Source organism: Sus scrofa, chromosome 16 (genome assembly GCF_054392235.1).
Source record: "Sus scrofa isolate SSC_HxYL_T2T_F1_AM1 chromosome 16, Sscrofa_HxYL_maternal_Yorkshire_Landrace_v2.0, whole genome shotgun sequence".
NCBI classification, from domain to species: Eukaryota; Metazoa; Chordata; class Mammalia; order Artiodactyla; family Suidae; genus Sus; species Sus scrofa.
Window position 1 is genome coordinate 75,655,496 of NC_139398.1, and position 22,977 is coordinate 75,678,472.

General features: G+C 41.9%; 1 long non-coding RNA gene across 3 annotated transcripts; it reads left to right on the top strand.

Moving 5' to 3' along the window:
• The first annotated feature begins 80 nt into the window (after positions 1-80).
• On the top strand, positions 81-22,951 carry LOC146395660 (uncharacterized). 3 transcript variants are annotated; one of them, XR_014830942.1, is made up of 5 exons: positions 126-501; positions 2,420-2,546; positions 6,909-7,027; positions 19,297-19,390; positions 20,888-22,951. It is a non-coding gene; the product is annotated as an uncharacterized LOC146395660 (long non-coding RNA). The 3 variants fall into 3 exon arrangements; XR_014830941.1 differs by lacking the exon at positions 6,909-7,027; XR_014830943.1 differs by lacking the exons at positions 2,420-2,546; positions 6,909-7,027 and having other exon boundaries at positions 81-501; positions 20,888-22,522.
• Positions 22,952-22,977: the final 26 nt, after the last annotated feature.

The window sequence follows — 22,977 nt, forward strand, 5'->3', positions numbered from 1 at the left end:
AGCGTCGCTGTTCGCAAAGCGTCCTGGGAAATGTAGTAAAACCTCCAGGAGAGAGGGCGTATCTGTCCCTGTGTGACGTCATTGTACGACCTGAAGTATAAGAGACGGTTGCCATCTTGAGTTACGGCTAGTCTCCGTGTAACTCAGCGTCGGAGGGAAAAAGAAAAAGAGAAAGGCTGTGTCTGTGCTGTTCCTTTTACACCTTGGCTCTGACCTTTCTCATGCTGCCTGTGCTGTGTACAGAGGAATCCTGAAGCTTTACTTGTCCAAAAGTAAAGTTTTCGATCGAATGGTTCTCGCAGTGTGCATTTTAAGGGCTTCACTGCTAGATCAACAGTGTTGATAATAATAAGTTGTTATCTGCCTTTCCATGTTCTTTCCCGCATGAATGTTCAGTGGATTTTCCAGAGGCTTTGTGTCCTGTGATAGCGCAATGGATTGAATACAGAAGGAGTGATAAAAATTCAGATGTCTTCTATTCAGCCAGAGATTTGCAAAAAGGTAAAACACCACCATATATATATATATACACACATATGTATATATATGTATATGTGTATATATGTATGTGTATATATATGTATATGTATATATAGTTTTGGAAAACATAATTATCATCTATAAAAGGATTATTTGTGTTAGCATGTAATGGGTGTATTGTTATCCTAAGTGAATTAATAAATTAATATTACAATTTTTTCAGTTCTTACACAGTAACCCACATAAACAAAAGCTTTTTATGGTCCTTCATAATATTTGAGAATGTTAAGTGGCCCTGAAACCAAAAGCAAACTGTTGGCCTACATAGTCATTCAGAAAACGTTACTGAATGTTTATTAGACCCCAAGCAATGGAGTTCCCATTGTGGCACAGCGGAAGCAATCTGACTAGTAGCCATGAAGATGCCGGTTAGATCTCTGGCTTCACTCAGTAGGTGGGGATCCGGCATTGCCCTGAATTGTGGTGTCTGTTGCAGACTCAGCTGGGATCCCGCGTTGCTGTGGCTGTGGTGTAGGCTGGCAGCTATAGCTCTGATTCGACCCTTAGTCTGGGAACTTCCCATATGCTGTGGGTGCAGCCCTAAAAAGCAACAACAACAAAAAGGCAAAACAAACAAACAAAAACAAAAACCTGTGTATATATGTGTGTGTCAATTTTGGAGACTTTTTAATATTTCTTAATTTTTAAAATACAGCAGGAACTTCAAAAAAGTGTTTAGATTTTAAGACCTTTAAGAAGTCCTGTTAATAAATTCTGGTGTGATAGAAAGGCTGTAAATTTTAGAACAAACTAAGTAAATAAATAAAATAAATGCATTATAGCGTCAGCTCTTTAATTTTAATTTTTTAGGGCCGCACCCACAGTATATGGAGAGTCCCAGGCTAAGGGTCGAATCAGAGCTGAAGCCGCTGGCTTATGCCACAGCCACAGCAATATGGGGCCTGAGCCGAGTCTGCGACCTATAGCACAGCTCACAGCAATGCTGGATCCTTAACTCACCAAGTGAGGCCAGGGATCAAATCTGCATCCTCATGGATACTAGTCAGATTTGTTTCCGCTGAGCCAGGACTGAAACTCCAGTGTCAGCTTTTTTACTTTACTAGCTGTCCAACTTTGGATGGTAATTCTAATAGCTAACCTTCATTGATTATGTGCTTATTAGGTACTACATGTCATGAAAAAAGCTTTAGGTGGATTATTTGATTATTGGAATTCTAATTCTGGCTCCATCATTTGACTACCTGTATTACTTTGGAGCAAATTAATTAGTGCTTCTAAGCTTAATATATAAATTTATCTCATATGCAAAAATTGGATAACACTGGATCCTCCCACTTAAGTTTTTGGCAGAGAGAAATGAGAAAATCTAGAAGACAAGGACCACAGGCCTAGGCACATGATGTTTCATGAATATTAAAGACAATACGTGACAGGCCTTGTGACAACAGCTGGAGACAAGAGACCTAATATGAAACAGTCCCATCCGTAAGAAGTCAGGGGTGGGGGAAGGGGGGAGAGGGGGGAATAAAGGCACTGCTGAGCCCCAAAGAATAAGCAATCCACTCTTTTCTTTCTATATCAAGAAGACCAACATCCAGTTGGGCCAGTTTGGTAGATCTTTACTAATAAGACATTTGAGTTAGGCTGCTGAAAGAGGAATAATTCATTAAGAGGACAAAAACAGGAGAGGCTGAAGGACATCAAAAAAATATTTTTAGAGATGCAAGCCAACCAATCAATTCCTGGAACCGCAGAGATTTTGTCTCTTTTTGCTTACAAACCCCTCTGTAAAAGGAAATTCATCTAGAGAGCAGTGCTGTTGTTATTTTCCCAGCACAAAGATCTCCTCTGTCTTGTTTACAGTTATGAGGGGTCAGTGAACATCCTGTTATCACATGGGGGAATGGTCCTCTTTCAGGAATTTATGACCAAAACACAGAGGAACTCAGTGCTCTGATGGGTTGTGTCAAAAGATTTTGTGACGTCTGGAATTTCCTTATCCCACTGTTGTAAGAATTAAACATGTCTTATCTAAAACACAGAAAGTAAGTACTCAAGGTGGGAAAAAAATACTTTTCTTGTGGGGATGGGGGCGGGAGGGGACATGCCTATGGCATGCAGAGGTTCCCAGGCCTGGGATCAAACCTGGGGAGTGGGGAAGGGGGGAGAGGGGGGATAAAGGCACTACTGAGCTCCAAAGAATAAGCAATGAAAACACCAAACCCTTAACCACTAGGCCACCAGGGAACTCAAAAAAAATCCTTTAATATGAACAGCACTTAGCACAGCAAGTGCTCAATAAATATTTGCTGTTATTGTAATCATTATTATTATTATTACTTTAAATTTTTAAAAATTAAAAAAATTTTTTTTTTTTTTTGTCTTTTTGCCATGTCTTGGGCTGTTCCTGCAGCATATGGAGGTTCCCAGGCTAGGGGTCCAATCAGAGCTGTAGCCACCAGCCTACGCCAGAGCCACAGCAACGCGGGATCCGAGCCGAGTCTGCAATCTACACCACAGCCCACGGCAATGCCAGATCCTCAATCCACTGAGCAAGGCCAGGGATCGAACCCGCAACCTCATGGTTCCTAGTCGGATTCGTTAACCACTGCACCACGACGGGAACTCCTGTAATCATTATTATTGTTAATGAAGGTGTTAACAGTATTATCACTTTTATGACCAATTACTAATAGTAATTGTAATTTGATTAATTATTATTAGTGTTACTGATGATAATAATATAATTAATAGTGACAATATTTGTGAAGCTTTCATTCACACACCCCCAGACAGGGGACTGACTGCCAAAGTTTGCTGAAGGGATGAATGAATGCTGCTAGTTACAGCAGTATATCTGAAGAGTAGCAAAATAATCATTTACTTTTTGCTTTTCTTTCTGTGGGAGCAGATGGGTGACTTCTTAGCAGCACTTGCCCATCTCTCCATCAGTAAGAAGTTGTCCTCTTGGTCTGTGGCCAGTTATCCCTGGGCTAGGAGCAGAACAAGGAGTTAGGGAGGGGTAAGCATATCTCAGCAATGGCTGGAAGTGATGGAAGGTGCAAGAGAAGGGGCCTTATCCTCAAGGGTGGTTCTCCGAGTCACTGGCATTGCAAGGGCAATGCTGTCCAGTATGGTGTTTAAGAATGCAGGCTCTGGTATCAGATTGCCTGGATTTGAATCCGAATCCCTGCTCTGCCTCTTAGCAGCTGTGTGATTTGATCTTGAACAAGTCACTGAACCTTAATACCTACCTCAGAAAGTTTCATGAAGCTTAGATGGGATAATGAACCTAAAGTATTTCATAGAGGTCATGGCACAAACTTTAACTGTGTTAAAGTTAAGTTAAAGCAATTGATTTTAACTGCTTTGTGGAGCATCTGCAGGCAGAGATGGAAATCACTCCTACCTCTCCCGGTGACTTATTATGCATACGTTGTACTAAGTTTTGGGAGGCTCTGTGCATCTTTGCTTCCTGGACCTAGAGATTTAAATCTATGCTAGACTAACTGGGTCCTTTTTGTGCTTAAAGTGGATACATTAATATCACAAGGCTTACTGAATCCAGCTTTGGGGATAACACTTTACACTCAGGGATCCTCTAAATCCTGAGCCTTTTCTCCTAGAGTTGGGGTGCCTGAATTTTCTAAAGCAGGGTCCATTATCCAGGAATAGTCAGGGATGCCAAAAGAATTCCTTGAGGATAAGATATATATATAAAATATATAATTAAGATGTAGACCCTGTGTTCCCATAGTGTTTCCAAAAGATGCTACTGATTTTTATTTTTACCCAGTTATAATCTTCAAATTGAGATTTCTTACAGGAGACATATCAGGAGTTAACATTTTGTGCATTTAAATTTCTAAATTCCTGTTTCCTTTTGATTAGCATGTCCAAAAGCTGTAAAATGTGAGCACACATGCGTAACAGAGAAGAACAAATCTGACACCATACTGGATCTATTCCTTTAGCTCTAGCCTTTGTGCTCTGTGGCCTGTGCTTAGTCATGCTGGCTCTGCACCTTTGTAAAAGAATGTTGCCTTAGCCTGAAGTATACAGGACAGCCCATCCTCAAGGCTTCGACCTTTAAGGTATAACACTTTTCCCTTAAAAAGTTGCACAACACCCTTGTGGCTCAGGGGGTTGAGTGTTCAGTGACGTAATTGCAGTAGCTTGGATCACTGCTGTGGTGCCGGTTCAGTCTCTGGCCCAGAAACTTCTGCTTGCCTCAGGTGCAGCCAAAACAACAACAAATTTGCAGAACAGAGAATAACTTTTATCTTGTTGGAGGTTTATAGGAACATTGTGATCAGGCCTAGGTGGACAGCTGTGAGAACAAAGGATTCTGGCACCAAGAAGTTGGCAATAACCAGTCACACGTTTTAGTATAAAAGAAATCTGAATTCTAACTCAGATAAGATGTTTCAGTGAGACACTAGTGCACCATCTTCTTGATCTGCTGGCTTTCTGAATAAAGACACTGTTCCTTGCCCCAACTCTCCATCTTTCCATTTATTGGCCTTTCGTGTGGCAAGCCATATAACCTTGGACTCAGTAACATATATAATTTTAAAATTTCTAGTACCTTTTTTTTTTTTTTTTTTTTTGTCTTTTTGTCTTTTTAAGGCCGCACCTGTGGCATATGGAGGTTCCCAGGCTAGGGGTGTAATCAGAGCTACAGCGGTCAGCCTACGCCAGAGCCAGAGCAATGCCAGATTCGAGCAACATCTGCGACCTACACCACAGCTCACAGCAACGCCAGATCCTTAACCCACTGAGCGAGGCCAGGGGTTGAAGCCACAACCTCATGGTTCCTAGTCGGATTCGTTTCTGCCATGCCACGACAGGAACTCCTAAACTTTCTAGTAGCTTTAAAAACAAGTGAAGTGAAATTAATTCAAATAATATTTAATTTAACCCAGTATGTCCAAACTTTGAACATGTAATCAATATAAAAATTATTAAGAGAATATTTTACATTTTCTTTATCATACTAAGTCTTTGGGATCATGTGTAGATTTTACTATTATAACACATCTCAATTTGGACATTAAATTTTCATAAAAAATACTTGACTCTGTACTCAGATTTCATAGAATTTACAGTTTTTAAAAAGTAAGTTCAGGAGTTCCTGCTATGGCACAGTGGGTGAAGAATCTGACTTCAGTGCTCAGGCTGCTATGGAGGCATGGGTTCAATCCCTGGCTCAGCACAGTGGATTAAAGGACCCAGTGTTGCTGCAGCTGTGGCTCAGATTCAGTTCCTGGCCCAGGAACTTCCATATGCTGTGGGTGTGGCCATAATTTTTTTAAAAAAGTAGATTCATATATCCAAGTTTCTCAGATATATTTCCCAGTGACCAAATGAAATACTAGTTTTTTAATTTAAAATTTTAATTAAAAACTACATAAAACTAGTGTCTGCTATACCAGACAAGATAGGATTCGATTTTCCAGAATAACAGCTAACTCATGCTCATGGAGAACTTCCATGGGTTAGGGGTTGTGCTCATTATTTTACATTTGTAATTGTAAGTAATCCTTACAAGACCCTGGCCTTCCTACTTTCATACTTGTTTCCTAAGATCCCTTCTCTATGCAGTAACCAGACTGATCTTTTAAAACACACGAATCCTGGGCACATCTTAATCATTTTCATTGGCTTCCCAGTCTGATTAGAACAAAATCTAAAAGTCCTTGTCCATGACCCATAAGGCCCATGTGAGCTGGCTTATACCTACCTCTCTGACCTCATCTTGTACCACTGTTCTTCTTGGTTACTGTACTATTTTCTGTTCCTACAACACAATATTTTCCTCATCTGCAGACCTTTCTGTTTACCACTCCATCTGCCTGATGCCATTAACAGCTCTTCCCATGGTTTGCTCATTCCCATTCTGCAGGTCTTGCCTCAATATCACTTAAATAGCTCAGTCTATTACACCACCCTCTCTCCTCCATACCAGTTATCACATCTGTAACAATCTCGAGTATTTATTTACTCAGTTATTGTAACTGTCTCTACTAGACTGTAAGAACTACAAGGAATGAAATCTTGTCTGTCTTCTTTGCTTTGATATTCCTAGAGCTCAGCACAGTGCTGGTGCACAGCAGGTACTCTAATAGTGTATAAATGGATGGCATTGATAGATATTATTGCAAATGATGAGACTAAGGCTCAGAGAGGTTACAAGTTTTCCTCCAGGTTCTATGTCTAGTAGAACAGAACAAGGACATAAAGCTGGGTCTAACCACAAAGTCTCTGCTTTCCTAAGACAAAAGGGGTGAGCAGATATAGTAACCTTAACTGTAATAAGCAGAAGTGGCTTTGAAGGTGATTTATATCTGTAAAAATATATATGGATATATACTTGGCAGGAAAACTCAGCATTTTTTCCTTGTCAGGCAAATGGCTCAGAGCCTGGTTAAAGATGAAGTCTTTATTGCTGGTAATGGATGGATCAAGGTACCATATAAAACGGAGACTGACAATCTTGGAGGGAGTCATGCGGAAGACTGCCAAGGCAAGCATCCTGCACCCACTTGCTTGACTGCCCAACCCTCTTTTGCCCTCAGCCTTGGGCATTTGGACCAAGAAAGGGAATTTGTGCCCCAATCGCAAATGGGGTGACTGAGCTAGCACATTTTTTCCCTCTGGGATTCATCAGCTGGACAATACAATGTATTCTGAGTTAGGAGACACATTTCTAACCCTCACTTTACTATATTAAATGTCAATGCCCATTTTAAAGCATAAAGCATTGTGTTCATGATGTACAAATCTTTGCAAGTTCAGGCAGCAGGCCAATTGTAGTCCAGCAGGTGGCAAGGACAAGAAGGAAGGAGGGGGTGTTTGTTGAGTGCCAAGTTGGTGTCAAACACTGTGCTGAACATTTTCATCTGTCATTCCCCTCACTGCATCATCCTAGGCTCCCATTTGAAAGGGAAGGAAATCTTTTCATTCCAGAAAGGAGAATGGTTTCTTTGTCATCCTTTGTTCAGGTCAAAGCAGAGGCACTGGATATTGGGCAAGCTAAATAATCTACAAATTCCTCAGTAATAAGCTCTGTCCCAGGATTCAGACCTCCTCTTGAAGATTCCCCCCTCTGGGTGCTCACATTTTAAAGAGGGATGCCTTTAACCACATCCTGTCACTGCAGTGATTCTCTTTCATAACACTTCATTTCGTGAGTCATGGCACATTAAGAAATTATTTTCAATTATTTTACTTACCTCCTATCTTTCTGTTAGAGAGAAAGTACAGCTGTTTTAGAGCAGGAGTTGGCAAACTTTTCCTATAAAGGGCCAGGTAGTAAATATTTTAGGCTCTGTGGACAATGTGATCTCTGCTGCACCTGCTGGACTGCTATCCTCAAGTGAAAGCAGCCATGGACACCTGTAAATGAATGAGAACATCTGTGTTCCAATAAAACTTTATTTACAAAAGCACACATTGGACTGGACTTGGCCAGTGGGCAGTAGTTTGCCAACCACTGTTTTAGAGCATGGATCATGGCATCAGACTGGCCATGACTGAATCCCAGCTCAGTCTCTGACTAGTCCTGTAAACCTGAACAAGCTCCTTAACTTCAGTAAACTTCAGATTCCTCATCTGTAGTGTAACATGGGGTAAGAGTGTTTTCCTTCTAGAGTGGGGCGCATACATGATTTAACGTATGTGCAATATGTAGAATAGAGCCTGTCTCTTAAGATTTTTTAAAAAATTTGTTTTGCTTCTTTTTAGGGCTGCACATGTGGCATATGGAGGTTCCCAGGCTAGGGTCGAATCAGAGCTGCAGCTGCTGGGCTACGCCACAGCCACAGCAACTGAGGATCTGAGCTGCGTCTGCAACCTATACCACCAGCTCATGGCAATGCCAGATAATTAATCCACTGAGCAAGGCCAGGGGATTGAACCTGCATCCTCCTGGTTACTAGTCGTGTTCCTTACTGCTGAGCCACAACGGGAACTCCAAATTTGTTAATGTTCAACATTAGTCTTTTAAGTGTCATGAGAGCGGGGCCATATCAGTCATGCTTGGCACAATGCCTTGCAAAAAGCAGGTAGTCAAGGAACACTTGTAAACAAATGCATGAGTAAATGAATGAATGATCTCTTAGTAGTATCAAGATAAGAAAACCAGGGTTTATATTCTATTTTTTTTAAATATAAAAGTAGGCTTTTCTTTTTCTTTTTTAATAGCATAAACATTTCTCCCATTCCTAACTTTTTTTTTTTTTTTTTTTTTTTTGTCTTTTTAGGGCCGTACCCACAGCATATGGAGGTTCCCAGGCTAGGGATCGAATAAAAACTGCAGCTGCCAGTCTATGCCAAAGGCACAGCAACTTGGGATCCCAGCCACGTCTGTAACCTACACCACAGCTCATGGCAACACCAGATCCTTAATTTTTTGAGCAAGGCCAGGGATTGAACCCACATCCTCATGGATGCTCATCAGGTTTGTTAACCACTGAGCCATGACGGGAACTCCTACCAATCCTAACTTTTATCTGAGTTATCTATATGGCTCATACCTCAGTATCAGAATGACATTCTCTCGAAGCCAGAAAACAAAGGACATCTTTCGTTGTGCAAACAAGATATCCTCCCCAAGAAAAACATCCCAGAGTATTTCCATAAATCCTTGGAGAAACTGATCAAAACACTAGCTTGTTTAGGAACCATCTTTCTTGGCCAAGATCTCTCCTGTACCCCATGTCTTTCAGTTTAAAACTATGAAAGCATTAAGTAACATCCAAATGTAATTTGACATCCCTTCTAAAATATCATTTAATAAGATATTTGTAGATATTTACTTTGCTATTTAAAACATGAATTATGGTCACCTCGGCAGATGTAAAAACACGGATTTTTTTTTTTAAAGGCACAGATTATGAAGGAAACAAACCAACTTTCCTGTCCTATTTGTCCAATTACCCCTGTATTTAGAGATTACAGAAGAAATGACTGGTTGATCTATTTGTTTTTAAAGCCATGATATATTGGCTAAAGTTTTTCAGAGTGAAAGATAACTGGAACTCTATAACCCACTGGAAAAATCTCATGTTATCTCCTTCTGGTCTTAAAAAGTTCTATCCGAGTGTATTTAAGGTACAACTTCCCCTTTATTATTGAATTTTATACTAGTTCAATCCCAGTCTGGCACTAGAAAAATATATGGCTGTCTCAGGACACATCTCAAAGTGACAGAAAAATATCAGCATCTCTGCAAAACAGGTCTAAAGTTGAATACGTTCATAAACCTTATCATTTGCGTAGCACTTCAGAAGCTGACTTCAGTAACTGAAGACGCACAAGCTCTGCATGCGTATGTCCATGTGCAGATTTCTCTGGTTTTCCTAGCAGCTCTTAACCAGATAAGGCAGGTATCATTCCCCTTTTTTTCTTTTTTTGTCTTTTGTCTATTTTTTAGGGCCGCACCTTCGGCATATGGAAGTTCCCAGGCTAGGGGTGTAATCGGAGCTACAGCTGCCAGCCTATACCACAGCAATGCCGGATCTGAGCCATGTCTGCAACCTACACCACAGCTCACGGCAATGCCAGATCCTTAACCCACTGAGTGAGGCCAGGGATCGAACCTTCAACCTCATGGTTCCTAGTCGGATTCATTTCTGCTGTGCCATGATGGGAACTCCTCATTCCCATTTTACAGAAGAGAAAACTGAGGAAATGGAGAGATGAAGGGACTTATTCAGGATGACTGTGCTAGCTAGTGGCAGTTTCATTTACAGGCAGAGGAGCAAAGAGATTTCATATTCCAGAAGCTTTGTCTCATTTGTTCCATAGACTTCTTTGGCAATCTGCTGAAGTCTGTGGACCTCTTCTCAGAAAAAATGTTTTTAAAGGCATAAAGCAAGATATACAGGATTATGAAGAAAATAAATTATATTGAAATATATTTACTAGAATATTAAAAACAAAATTTGTAAGATATCTGTATAGATATAGATGTATATCTCTTTATTAACACCTTAAATAGGGCAGGTGTAACAACTACCATAATTTTGAAATAGTGGTGAACATAAATGATATTTTAACATATCTGAAACAACTATAAGATGCTCTAAAATATTTATGATTTCTTTTGGTGAAAAACTCATAGGTTCTGCTAATATTACTGTGGTCCACTGCCTAGAGTCATAATAGAAGGAAATGCTAAATTTCAACCAGAAGTTAAGGAAAACAAGGATGTAATAATTTCCCCCACCTCAATTCACAGCCCTCCTCCCTGCTTTTTTTTTTTTTTTTGTCTTTTTAGGGCTACACTTGAGGCATATGGAAGTTCCCAGGCTAGGGGTCAAATCAGAGCTACAGCAGCAAGCCTGTGCCACAGCCATAGCAATGCAGGAACTGAGCCACATTTGTGACCTACATCACAGCTCATGACAATGCCTAATCCCTGACCCACTGAGCAAGGCCAGGGATCGAACCTGCATCCTCCTGGATACTAGTCATTACCATTGAGCCACGAAGGGAACTCTGCTCCTGCCTGAATTTTATCCACGGTCCCCACAGGGGTATATAGACCTTAAGTTAAGGACTCCTTATTTAGTCTAGACCCTCATAAAACAAGTGAGAAAACTGGGGGCCAGGAGGAAAGTGATTATCTCATATTACTTAGCTGTATAACAGCAAGGATGAAACTAGAACCCAGGGTTGAAAAGGTCTTCCTTACAGGGCTGTTATGAACAATAAATACAACATGCAAATGTTTTGTACCCCACAATCTCAGGCACATAATAGCCATCTTGCAGAAAACATAGCCATCTGATGCAGTAGAGGCACACAGAGATGGGACTTCCTGGAAATCTCCTTCAATAAAAGGGGGGCAGAGTCAGCTGGATGAGATTTTGCCCTTGTTTTCCTTTTCCTGCCTGGAAGAGAGACATTATGTCCACTTTAGAAGGTAGTGCAGGTAAATTGCTAGAAGGGACATAGGCCTCTCCTTGTGGTACAGAGCTGCCACAATAGCCCTCGGTCCCCTACCCCCTGACGTCTCATGTGAGAGAAAAACCCTTCTGACTCGTTCCAGCCACTGTCGATTGTTCTGTTAGGTGCAGCCAGCTCACTGGCACACACTTCTTGCTGGCTGACTCTCTCTGAGCTTCTCATTTATAAGAGCACCGCCAAGGTTTTCTGGTGAGAATCAGAGGATACAGAGGTCTTAACGCAGCACCTGGCCCAATTTCAAGTGCAGAGTTTAAAGCAGCTTCTGTTACCACGACTGTTTCAGTGCCTTGCGGTTCAGTGCTTTCTTCCATGTTGGCTCACAGCTTCAAAACCACACAGACAGCCTCACAATCCCAACCACCACCCCACCCCACTCCGCCCCTCCCTCTGGTACACATGCCTCTAATTCAGCCTTGATTAAATGCTTATCATTCCTCACAGAAAGGAACACTTTATGAAAATGCTGACAGAGGCAAAACACCTAATAATTAGTGGCTAACAACCACAGACATGGAGGCAATTAAGAGGTTTATGTAAGTTCAGGGGATGAAAGCAATTTCTCATTTACCCTCAGATTTCTTGCATAAGCCCTTGAGATGTTATTTCTGCCAGCAGTGCTGGCTTTACAGGAAGAATGTGGGATGAGAAATGAGTGGTGAGGTTGTGGGGGCTGTCAAAAACCTTCAGACTCCAAATGCCCCTTCCACTCCTCCTGTGGTCACTCCGCTGGACCTTTGCCATCAGAACTGGGTGGCATGGACAACACTCTTGGCCTACAGCCTTGGCAACAGAATGTTGCTATTTCCCCATTTGGTCCTTACCTTCCTTGGACATTACTTCCCTGAGCATTGATGGATTGGGGACCACTTGGGAGGCTAATCCCTTCCAAGGTAGGCTTTCTTAGCCCTGGGGCCTAGAAGGGAGGCAGAGGGCTATCTACACTCACGGCTGGTTGTATGTAAGTGTACGGAGCAGGCTAAAATTTGTCATCCCTTCTGATTCATATCCTTTTATCATTATCTATTAAAACAGTATCATTTAAAAAATTCAGGTAGGAGTTCCCATTGTGGCTCAGTGGAAATGAATCTGACTAGCATCCATGAGGACGGAGGTTTGATCCCTGGCCTCGCTTAGCGGGTTGGGGATCTGGAGTGGTGCAGTGAGCTGTGGTGTAGGTTGCAGATGTGGCTCGGATCCTCAATTGCTGTGACTGTGGTGTAGGCCGGCAGCCACAGCTCCAATTCGACCCTTAACCTGGGAACATCTACATGCCATGGGTGCAGCCCTAAAAAGATTAAAAAAGAAAAAATTCAGGTAGAAGACATAGGACTAACTTGGAATCTCAGTACCATTCCTCCAGAAGTGATATTAATGAGTTTTGTGTGTGTCCTTCCAGAAGATTTCCATACACGGATGGTATGGACTAAATTGTGTCCCCCCACCCCCCACCCCCAGGTCACATATTGAAACCCTTAATTCCCAATGTGATTGTACTTGGAGACAGAACCTATAAAGAGGTAGAGAAGGTGAAATGAGACCATAAGGGAGAGGCCCTACTCCAACAGGACTGACGACCTTTTAAGAAGAGGGAGAGACACCAGGGGTTTGCAGGCACAGAGATAAGGCCATGTCAGGACGCGGTGAGAGGGCCAGCATTTGCGAGCCAAGGAGAGAGAGGCTGCAAAGAACAGCATTGGCAACACCTTGATCTTAGACTTCTAGCCTCCGGAACTGTGAGAAAATACATTTCTGTTGTTTTAAGCCACCCAGTCTGTGGAATTTTGTCATGGCCTCCCGAGCTGACTAATACTCTCGACTTCATCATACAAGTACACGAACAAGACAATTTATCAAAATATTCACTGTGCTTACCCCCCTCTATTTCTTCTTCTCTCACCAAGCAGACAGTCAGCGTTAGAAATTCCTTTGTTCAGGGGTGGCTGAAGTGCTTTCCCCCATAAGAGGTTTTCTTCACTTCCATTCCCAGGAGCGTGACATGAAAATGTGTGCCTGTGTCCTCTCTGAGAGTAGGTGGTCAGAGTTTGTCCCTTAGATTTTGTTTTGTGAGGATGAGGAGGAACTGATTTTCTAGAAATACAAATGTATAGAAACAGATTAACCACTCAGTAGTGTCCATTTCCACTGGCAAAGCAAAATTAATGTTCTAAGAAAAAAAAAATTCAGGGGAGCATGTCTTATTGTTCCATACACTTATTCTCTTGTTAACTCTCTTTTGTGATTTTTTTGAAAGGAGATGACTTTGAAGGAGGCAGGTTGAAGGGTGCAAAGTTAAGATTATTTAACAAATTACCCAGTCCTCATAAACAGTCCACGATACATTATTTAGTTTCAATTTTCGGCTACAGTGAGGCTTCGTGACTTCGTGAGGCTAACTTCAATTATTTAAATCATTTTCAGCATACTTTGGTTCTACCCCACCCTCACAGTTCAAATGAATTAATTATGCTTTACCATTGGGTACTTGGGAAGAAAAATTTTGAAAAGCAAGGAATGGTGTCAACTGTCTATCTCCCACTCCCCTTTCTCCTGACTTGAGGGCAGAAGATCACCACCTATTTTCTTTCTTTCTTCCTTTCTCTTTCCTTCTCTCTCTCTCTTCTTTTTTTGGGGGGGTGGTGGTGGTGCTGAGCCGGAGGCCTGCAGAAATTCCTGAGCCAGGGGTTGAATATGAGCCACAGCAATGACATCACTGGATCCCTAAACTTCTAGGCCACTAGGGAACTCCGGGACCTGTTTTCTAGGCAGAAGTTTCTAACCCAAAGTTAATGGTTCCTTCTGGATCCGTGAAAGGAACTTCGATCTCTCCCTCTCCCATGTCTAGGACAGGGCTGGATGTGAGGACGTGTGCCGATGGACCACCATGACGACACACATGAACAGTCTCAGGGCTCAACAAGGACCCCTCCCAAGCCTGACCGTCCAGTCTTGTCCCTTAGGCTAGAACAAGCTTCCTCCTGTCCATCTCTTCCAAGCTGGTAAATAGCACCCTTCTACCCTAGGAGTTGAGTTCAGTTAATGAGGGTTTTCTTCTGGCTAGGTTCTGCTGGGGAGTTGTGTGAAGTTATATCTTCATCTGCGACACATATTGAGCCAAAACGTAATCACTATTTGAACACTTTAAAAAAAAAACTCTATTTTTAAAGGGAGAAGAAACATTTGTAGGAGAATGTTCCCAGGCAGAGGCAGAGCTTAAAGGAGGAGCTTTACTCTTTGCTCTGATTAACCACTGTTTTGTTGACACTGATCAAACATGTGTACTGCACAGAGTTAGGTCTGTGTTAGGGATGAGTGAATTTTTTGAAAATTTCACCATCAAAAGCAGGAATGATACCAGTTAACTTTTCCACTAATTTAGCCCAGTGATGTTTTAGCATTTTTTAAATACATGCTTGCTCCCCCTAAGAAACCACAGAGCTGCCTTGCTATTTAATCCAGCCATCTACACTAAAATCCCAAGGCTCTCAAGGCATCAGCTAGAAGGGCATTGGGAACCCCTCAAAATGTTTTCTCTTTTCTAGGAAGATTTTTCTAAGAACTAAAGCACAAGAGTTGCTTTTATTATACCTTAAAATGAACAGTCTTTTAGATCTTAGATTTAGAAGTAGTGTTCACTTGGGGGCTTTTTTGTCATCATGGCTGTGAGCGGTTCCTTGAAAAGGATGAAGGATGAGAAGAAATTTGAGTGCTTGTGGAGGCTGCTTGGAGAGTTACCTTGACCCCTTCTCACAGGAACAGAGTCTGCCCGTAGCATCCTTTCAGAAGGATAACCAGGATTAGCAGTGTGTGCACAACACATGAAGACCTACTTCTCTCTCTTTCTTTCTTTCTTTCTTTCTTTCTTCCTTTCTTTCTTTCTTCCTTTCTTTCTTTCTTTCTTTCTTTCTTTCTTTCTTTCTTTCTTTCTCTTCCTTCCTTCCTTCCTTCCTTCCTTCCTCCGAACCGGTGGCATATGGAAGTTCCCAGACTAGGGGTCAAATTGGAGCTGCAGCTGCTGGCCTATGCCACAGCCACAGCAACTTGGGATCCAAGCCACGTCTGCAACCTACACCACAGCTCATGGCACCGCCGGATCCTTAATCCACTGAGCAAGTCCACATTGAACCCACAACCTCATGGATGCTAGTCAGGGTTGTTACTGCTGAGCCGTAACAGGAACACCCATCAAGACCTATTTTCTAGAAGATCCTCTCACTTCCTGAGGATGAGGTGGCAACTGGGAGGCTGGGAGGCAGACCAGGCTGACTGATTCTTTTCACTGTTTCACTGTTCCTCCATCCCTTCCTCTGCTCAGGACTCTGTGAAGGACATACAGCAGAGTCCCCAGTTACCCTCACGGTCGCTTGAAAGACCTTGGAGGAGAAGCCAGCTCCTGTCTCCTGAGCTTTAATTTCCAAGCCACAGGCCTCTCTGGCTCACTCCCTTTGCTCCATTCCAGTGACACAGTGACAGGGTAGGGGTGGATGGGAGAGGGTACAATGTGAGTCTGAGCCAGAACTTTGTCCACAGCCTGTAATTTGATGGGTGATAGTTCCTAAGAAGTAACAGCAGTAATTGAACAGGGTGCTGTTTCCCAAACTTCAGTCATGAGCAATAGCCACATCCTGATTTTTGCTTTTCTGTGGTCTTCTGTTATTTATGTATATTTAAAAATAATTTTACCACTTAATACATTTTATTTTAAAAGGAAAATTTTATGTCACATCTGCATAGTTGAAATCCTCATGCCACTTGCTCTAAAGAGTTTTCAGTAAAAGTAAATACGATGAAAACAAAACAGTATTATTAAAATTGAGCTCTAAGGCTGCTTGCCTAAAGCTCTGAGCCTGAGGCCTGTGGTCTCTTATTAAACAAGAGAGGGACAGTGGGCAGTAGGGAGGGAGAGAGGTAGAGGGAGAGAGAGAAACTATTAGATGTGAGGGCTTTCCTAGCATACAAATGGGACTTTCAACTTGAAGGAGTAAAATCAGGAGTAAGAGAGACTGAAAAGAGAATATTCTCTCATTGTATGATTTAATATTATTGCCTGTCGGGTGTTTTACTTTAGTCATCCTACAGGTAGGCATCATGCAAGTAGAGCGGTTGTGCAAACCTGAACAGTTACGGCATCTTAAAAAGTTATACCCAGAAGGGCATAACGAAATCAACTTCCTTCCAGTACAGATGAGAACAAACTAAACATTTTTTATTGTAGTAAAACACACATTACATGAAATTTACTATAGGTGACATTTAGTATATTCACAATGTTGTGTAACCATCACCATTATCTAGTTCCAGCACATTTGTATTACCCCCAAAGGCCACCCTATACCCATTATTAGCCATTTCCCATTTCCCCCTCTCCTAGCTCTGGTGACCACTAGTCTGCTTTCTATCTCTATGGATTTGCTGACTCTAGATATTTTATCTAAACAGAATCATACCTCTGGCCTTTTGTATCTGGCTTCTTTCACTTAGAATGATTTAAGTTTCATTCACCTTGTAGCATGTATTGGTACTTTTCATTCCTTTTCATAGCTGAATAATATTCCATCGTATGGCTATACCACATTTTGTTTATCCATCCATTAGTTGATGTACATTTGGGTTACTCCCACCTTTTAGCTATTGAGAATAGTGCTGTTATGAATAGTCATGTTCAAGTTTTGTCTGAGTCCCTGTTTTCAGTTCTTTTGGGTTTATACCTAGGATTGGAATTGTCAAATGGTTTTCTATGTTTAAGTTATTGAGAAACTGCTCATCTGTATTTCATGGGGCTGCACCATTTTATATTCCCTCCCACAATCCCCAAAAGTTCCAATTTATCCATATATCGTCATCACTTGTTATTTTTTAGGTTTTTGTTGTTGTTTTAAATTATAGCCATTTAGAGAGTTGGACTAATTCTGATGGAGCAGTAACTTTCCATTCCTTCTCTAATTCATTCTCCAGCCGGAACCAAATTAATCTTTCCAAAGTGTATATCTAATCATGTCACTTAATTTTTGGATTCTAGTCTCAGGATGAAGACTGTATGTGTGAGTGTGTATGTGTGTGTGTGTGTGTGTGTATACTTTTTTAGAATAAAGGTTATTATAGGACATTGAATATTGAATATAGTTGCCTGTGCTCTATAGTAGGTTCTTGGATTTTTTTTTTTTTTTTTTTTTTTTTTTTTTTTTTTTTTTTTAGGGCTGCACCTGCAGTATATAGAAGTTCCCAGGCTAGGGGTTGAATCAGAGCTACAGCTGCCAGCCTATGCCACAGCCACAGCCACGGCCACAGCAACTCAGAATCCCAGCTGTATCTTCAACCTATGTTAGAGCTCATGGCAACACCAGATCCTTAGCCCACTGAGGAAGGCCAGGGATTAAACCTGCGTCCTCATGGATGCTAGTTGAGTTCATAACCTGGGTAGCCATAATGGGAACTCCCTAGGTCCTTGTTGTTTATCTGTTTTATATATAGTAGTGTGTATATGTTAATCCCAAACTCCTAATTTATCTCCTGCAAGAGTGAGTTTTATTTTATGTAAATTATACCTGAATGGGAGTTCCCATCATGGCTCAGTGGAAACGAACCTGACTAGTGTCCATGAGGATGTGGGTTTCATCCCTGGTCTCACTCAGTGGGTTAAGTAATCTGGCATTGCCATGAGCTGTGGTGTAAGTTGCAGATGTGGCTCAGATCTTGTGTTGCTCTTGCTGTGGCTGTGGTGTAGGCCCCACAACTGTGGCTCCGATTAGACCCCTAGCCTGGGAACTTCCATGTGCTGTGGGTGCAGCCCTAAAAAAAAAACAACAAAAAAAAAAGCCAAAAAAAATTATACTCCAAGGAAACTGACTTTAAAGACTTACTTGAAACTGAATAAAAATAAATAAATGGTTTAATTTAAAAAGGGGCAAAGGACGTTTCTTCAAAGATACGCAAATGGACAACAAGCATGTGAAAAGATGGTCACCATTACTAATCATTAGGGAAATGCCAACCAAAATCACAACGAGATCATTTCATACCCATTAAGATGGTTACTACTAAAAAAACACAAACAGAAAATAACAACTGTTGGTAAAAAGGTAGAAAAATTCGAATTCTTGGGCAATGTTGGTGGGAATGTAAAATGGTGTATTTGTTATGGAAAACAATATGGCAGTTTCTCAAAAAATTAGAATTACCAGATGATTCAGCAATTCCATTTCTGGATATACATCTAAAATAACTGAAACCTGGGTCCTGAAGAGGTACTTTTACACCCATGTTCACAGCAGCATTATTTACAAAAGCCAAAATATGGAAGCAACCCTCACGTCCATCAGCGAATGAATGGATAAACAAATTATGATGTATCCATACAATGGACTATTATTTGGCCTTAAAAAGAAAGGAAGCTCTGACGTGTCCATGACATGGATGAACCTTGAGGACATTTTGTTAGGTGAAATAAACCAATCACAAAAAGACGAGTACCAATAGAAAATAATAAAAGAAAGGGAATGTCTATATACATACGACTGCATCACTTTGCTGTGCAGCAGAAATTGGCACATCACTGTAAATCAACTATATTTTAATAGAAAAAGACGAATACCTAGTATCCAGACTAGTCAAACTCATAGAAACAGAAAGTAGATGTGTTCATGTTTCACTGAATCACCTTGTTTACAGCAGAAGTTATCACAACATTGTAAATCAACCATACTTCAATAAAACTTTAAAAAATGAAGCATAAAGTACAACAGTGGTTGCCAGGGGGTGGTGAGGCGGATGGTGGATGAGGTGTTGTTGCTTAACAAGTTGTTTAATAGGGTTGTTGTTTAACAGATTTTCAGATTTGGAAGATGGAAAATTTCTGGAGATTGGTGCACAACAATGTGAAATGTGAATATATTTAACACCACTGTCCACTTAAAAATGGGTAAGATGGCAAATAACAAATGCTGGAGAGGGTGTGAGAGAAAAAACCCCTCCTACACTGTTAGTGGGAATGTAAATTGGTACAACCTCTATGGAAAACAGCATGGAGGTTCTTCAGAAAACTAAATATAGAACTACCATATGATCCAGCAATCCCACTCCTGGGCATATATCCAGACAAAATTTTCATTCATAAAGATAATGCACCCCTGTGTTCATTGTAGCACGATTCATAGTAGCCAAGACATGGAAACAACCTAAATCCATCTACAGATAAATGGATTAAGAACATGCGGTACAAAAAAAAAAAAAAAAAAAAAAAAAGGAGTTCCTGTCATAATGCAGTGGAAACATCTGACTAAAAACCATGAAGTTACACTTCAATCCCTGGCTTCCCTCAGTGGGTTAAGAATCGAGTGTTGCCATGAGCTGTGTTGTAGGTCACAGATGCCGCTCGGATCTGGCATTGCTGTGGCTCTGGCATAGGCTGACAGCTATAGCTCTGATTAGACCCCTAGCCTGGGGACCTCCATATGCCATAGGTGTGGCCCTAAAAAGACAAAAAAAAAGATGTACATATATACAATGGAATACTACTCAGTCATAGAAAAGAACAAAAGAATGCCATCTGCAGCAGCCTGGATGGAACTAGAGACTCTCTAACTAAGGTAAGTCAGAAAGAGAAAGATAAATACCATATCTTTCTCTTTCACTTATATGTGGAATCTAAAATGTGGCACAGATGAACATATCTACAGAACAGAAACAAATTCACAGACATGTAGAACAGACTTGTGGTTGCCAAGGGGGAGAGGGAAGGAGTGGGATGGACTGGGAGTTTGGGGTTGGTAGTTAGTAGATGCAAACTATTCCATTTAGAATGGATAAGCAATGAGGTCCCGCTCTATAGCACTAGGAACTATATCCAATCACTGTGATACAACCTGATAGAAGATAATATGAGAAAAAAATGCATATATATGTATAACTGGGTCATTTGCTATATAGCAGAAATTGACAGAACATTGTAAATCAACTATATATATATTTTTAAAAATGGGCAAGATGGTAAATTTTTTATGTGTATTTTACCACAATTAAAAAAAAAAACCTTAGAGTACTTTAAGAATATATGTATTATCTGCGTACGAAAAAGCCAAGATAGAAAATACATGAAATAAAAAATCTTCCCTGCTCCTCTTTTTTCCCCTGATTCCCACGCTCATTCCCATTTCCTGATGGGAATCACACATACAAACATATAGCTTAAAAAAAGTATTTAAGTGGAATGAAACTACATGTACAGTTATATCTGCTTTTTGGTTAGGACTCTTTTCCATAGACTCTCTCATTTTAGAGATTTTCTATGGCAGTGCAGAGCAAGTGACCTCATTCTTTCTAACCAGTGCATTTATTTCACAGCGTGGATGTGCTTACTCTATTTAAGCCCTTCTCTCAGGACGGACACTTACATCGCTTCTATTTTTTCCTTCTCCAGACAATGCTGCAGTGAACATCCTTGTACATCCCTGTGGGCTTGTAAGAGTATCACTGTGGGTCAGAGGCCTCGGAGGGCTCTGCTGAAGGACTGTTCATTTAAAATGTTTCAGATATTGCCAAATTGCCCTCCAAAACGAAGCCCACCTCCAAGCACTGTATGAAGTTGCCTTTGTTTTCACACTCTCAACAGATTATCCAGTTAAAAAATTACTCCCTGCTGGGAGTTCCCGTTGTGACTCAGTGGTTAATGAATCCGACTAGGAACCATGAGGTTGCGGGTTTGATCCCTGGCCTTGCTCAGTGGGTTAAGGATCCGGCGTTGCCGTGAGCTGTGGTGTAGGTTGCAGACTTGGCTTGGATCCTGCGTTGCTGTGGCTCTGGCGGTAGGCCGGCAGCTACAGCTCTGATTAGACCCCTAGCCTGGGAACCTCCATATGCTGTGGGAGCGGCCCAAGAAATGGCAAAAAGACAAAACAAAAAAACTCCCTGCTGTGCTTTCAGAAGCCCCCGACCACACTGCCCACTTTCCCCACTGACACAGTGGCGACAAGCTAGGTTGTATTCTTGTTTCTCCCTCTAGCAATGCCCATCCTTCTTCCCGCTTCTTTCCTCCTCCAAGTCCTTCCAGGTGGGCTGCAGCTCCTTAGCAGTCTTCCTGGAAACCCCTGCTTCACCTCTGCCAGGAGGCCTCCGTGTAGTCAAGGCTTATCTAACGGTATTTTCCACTGCTTGTTCAACAGCATCTGTTTATTAATCTAGAGCTTTTCAGATTTTCCCATCAAAATATCCCCAATGGCAGGAGAGAGTGAATGCAGAACCGGAAAGGTCTGGGGAGCAAAACTGGAGCACTATAGGAGAGAAACATTTCTTTCAAGTCCCTCGTTTTATCCTAAAATTCTAGTTTTATATTAAAGACGTTTTAATTCTTGTCTCACCCCATACAATTAGTGCTCCGGGAAATGCTTCACACATTTCATAGTTTTGTTGAGTTGCTGGCACACCTCTGTACGATCGTGGTAGAAAAATGCAATCTGAATTTTATGTTCCTCACCAGTCCCAAAGCTCTCCAGAAAGGGACCAGATGTAGACTTACCTCTCAGGTACAGGGAAGAAGTTCAGCAAATCCACTTCCTCGGTGTTTGGTGCACTTTCTGTCCCTGGACTTGTCTCCTGGGGAGGCCAGTGAATTGCAAAGCAATTTTTTCCCTTTACATTCTCGTGGTTTAGGCGCGATGGACAGCAGGTGGCGCCCGGGTCCGCCTCACCGCCGAGCTCGCCCAGTTCCGAGCACCTGCTCAGGGGAAGGGGGCGTAGAGCGGTCTCGGTCACTGCGGTGTCTAAAGAACTGTTTTCTAGTCTCTGCACGTACCGAGGAAGGAAGCCCGACTCTGGGCGGCGAGGAGCGGCCCCTGGAGGCTTCATCTCTGCTGCGCTCAGCTGGAGACTTGGCGGCGTTAGCCGCGGGCGCCCGCAGGAGAACTCCGCGCACCTGGGCGCGCTGCTTCCCCGCCCGGGAATCGTGATCCCAGCTCTCCGCAGAGGCAGAAAACACAGAAAACGAATGCCAAATATTAATGCGCCTGCAAAAGGAGGAACTTGAAACCTGCCCATGTGATTTAAAAAACATGAAAACGAACTGATGTTTGATTTCTGGAAACCGGCTCCCCGAGCTTCTTAAGAACACCACTCTTTTAGCCCCAAGCCTGGCTCCTTCCTCACAGGAGGCAGAGGTGGGGAGGTCAGCAATCTGGGAAATAGATTCAGCTGAGAGGCTTCCTTCCTGAAGCCACCTGGGCTTAGGCACGTGACAGACAAACGCAGTGATTGGGGGAGAGAGGAATGGCCCTTCCAATTCAATGTTTACCCGACTGGGTTTCGGAAGACAGTAGACTCTTTAAGGGATCTGGTGGGGAGTAAAACCTGGTCCCTTTCCAGATGCGTTGCATGCTGAAGTACAGGGCTTCTCAAAATGTGTTCTACAGACCACTGGGTCATTTGTTAAAAAAATGCAGATAACTGGTTTATTTCCACCTACTAAATCTGGAGGAAGCCAGAGAGGGTCGCCATGAGTCTGTATTTCTAAAGTTC